Source organism: Meleagris gallopavo, chromosome 1 (genome assembly GCF_000146605.3).
Source record: "Meleagris gallopavo isolate NT-WF06-2002-E0010 breed Aviagen turkey brand Nicholas breeding stock chromosome 1, Turkey_5.1, whole genome shotgun sequence".
NCBI lineage: Eukaryota > Metazoa > Chordata > Aves > Galliformes > Phasianidae > Meleagris > Meleagris gallopavo.
Window position 1 is genome coordinate 40,495,123 of NC_015011.2, and position 3,062 is coordinate 40,498,184.

Sequence of the window (3,062 nt, forward strand, 5' to 3'; positions counted from 1 at the left end):
TTCCAGATGAATAAGATAGAAAACTGGTATAAAATCTAATTAGATTTGAAGTTTTTGGATTTTCAGTCTGGATTTCTTTTTTTTTTTTTTCCCTTGAAAAACAAATGTAGTATAAAATGTAAGTACTTTATTCAGGAAAAGTGAAATACTGCCCAAACTTAACAATAGGTTCTTATTTGGAAATATTTCCTGAGTCAAACAGTAAGGCTTGTAAAACATTATTAACAGCTCCCATTGAAATAAGTGACTTGTCCAGCTGGTCCTGATCTATTGGACACACAAAGCATCCGATTTAAAAAAAAAATCAATCAGTAAGCATCACACAACAATCTATGTTTGATGTAAGGCATGTAAATGAAATAACAGAGTCTGTTCAGTATTAGAAAAAAAAACTCTTGCTCTGTGCATTTTATGTATCAGCAAAACTCTGTCTGTAAGATAATCATTTCAGTCAAAAGCTTTTGTTTAAGAAAGGACTATGAGACTTCGATATAGTGCAAAATAGTCTGAGTTTCATTTTAAAATAAAAAAAAAAAACAATGCAAAACAAAACAAACTTTAGAATGAGACTATTACATTTTATAAAACCATATCACAAAGGAAATAAAATCTTAAAAAATGAACTATACTCATTGAAACACATTTCAGGAAACAAAGGTTTAATGTATTAAAAAAAAAATTACATTATGGGCACTTTAAATGTAGTCGTATTAGTTCTGAAGTGTTTATGTTGTCAGATAGAGACATGAGAAAGACAGTGATCAGCAATTTATTTTCAGAATTTATAAAATGTCGAGTAATTGAGTTGTTTTTTTAAAATGCTGTAGAAAAAATACCCTGAAGGATAAACACCTCAGCTCTAGGAAAAGAAAATATTATGCACATAATCACGATGAGCACACAAATGTTAGTAGAAAAGAGTAATTTTTGTTCAAGCTTACTAACTTGCAAAACCAGAAGAGATGATCTAAGGGAGCTTTAGAAGTTCTTTCTCATGTACGTTCCACTTGCACTATTAATGAAAATATTTGTCAAGCAAGGAATACATATATATTATTAAAGAAAATATAATAAAGATCAATCATACATAAAGTAATTCAAGTTACGATTTGCTTTAAGCTACATATATGAATATTTTGCTGAATTAGGTTCATGAATCTAGATTTTTGTCTGTCCAAAGCAATGAACACAATTGGGCAATCAGGATGATATGATTTTGCAATAATAATTAGTTACATTATATCTGTTTATGTCTTTATGCAGTTGGAAATATGCAAAAATAACAAATGATGATTCTGGGCATGTAAGGAAAAGAAAAGCCTATTAATCTTATCAGCCTAAAGCTGCAAGTTGAAATTCACAGACATGAGAGCTTCAATCTGTCATTATCATATTATAGAATGTCCTCTGTCAGCAATCTGTGTGTATGCATGGAGCATAACATAGCCAGGAAAAGAATCCTTGAATGCACAATCTGAAGTAAAGATATAATCTATTAGTTTGAAGTGATACAAGTACTTGGGGATTACTCAGTTTTCCCAGGGAAAACAAAACAAAACAAAACAAAACCAACAAACAAACAAAACCCACCAGAACAATTTTGTCATAACACTGTAATGCTTAAGTATATAAATGGATGGAAAATACTGTAAATGTATGTACAATAAAATGATAATTATGTTCTGTATTTGTATTGTAAATTAAAGAGTCATCATCAAGGGACTGAAGCAGGTAATTAAACTGACTCATCTGCTTTCATCAAATTTGTAAAAGTACATAGTAAGTCATGCAGAAACATGAAGTTTGGGTATTCACTGTATTACATGGAAATTGTTATAGAGGTATTTCTTACAAAGATATATGTGGTACTATTTAGGTATGTAGGAGTCAATTATTTTTGTATTAGCGAAGTCCATTCACTTAGTACTGTTAACACAGATGACAGTCACTTTGCCTAGATATATATTGGGAACAAACCTATCCAAACCCTAAAACAATCAGGCTGAGTCTGACAGCTATTTACTTCAGTAGTTGTTTCACTCTGAAGAAATAACTATTTATTTCAAAACCTTTTAGTACATATGAGTGTAGCAAAATGAATTTCCATTCATTTCACTTTGACATTTCACATTTTCTTTCTCTGGGTAGATAGAAAGGGAAATGGCTTGAGAGAGTGGCAGGAAACCAACCCAAATGTTTGTTTTTGCACTTTCTATGGGGAATAAAAAAAACTGTGGACAATTGATGCAAAGACAAAGGATCATAAATTTTACTTTGGCATGCTAAAAACATGTCAATCAAGTATATGAAAAGTGTAGAAGCAGATAAAGAGTAAAGCATGCACACTTCATCTTGCGCATTTATCTAATTTCACAAATAAACAAGTTTTTATGAGATATCAATGTATAAGATTCAAAACACCATGAATTGTGTTAATTTATTTTATTAAGAAATATTTTCTCTCTCAACCTATTTTTTCCTATTTTCTTCTTAGAACACAGTAATACTCAAGATCTACAAGTTGCAGGGGATATATAATCAGGCACATACTGTGGATGAAGATGACATGTGAAAATCAGTACAAATTCCTATGAGTAAAATAAATCTGGTAGAGTGTGAGTGGAAATTACTTCCCACACAGGTATTGTACTGGCCTGCATAGTTATGTATATTCTTTTACTTGAACTTTTACCCCCTAAGTATTTATAAAAAAGACTCAGTAGAAATAACTATTAGCTACATTCACAGGAACTCAGAGAATCATTAGTCTACTCTCAGCAGTCAAAGCTCTGTGTTTTCTACTTGTCAGAGTGATGTCACAGAGTTCAAAAGACTCTGAGTTGCGTTAATAAATTATTACAAAGATAAGATATCTGATGCATACTTGAGTTTCCATCAAGAGCTAATGAGCCTACATATGACATATTATTATTGAAGTATTCAAATAACATTATATGATAAAAACATAACACAAAATAATATATTAACTACCACATATTCTTGGAATAGAAATTCTATAATATCTAGGACTCAAAAATCTTACAAAAAGAAAAAAAAAAAAA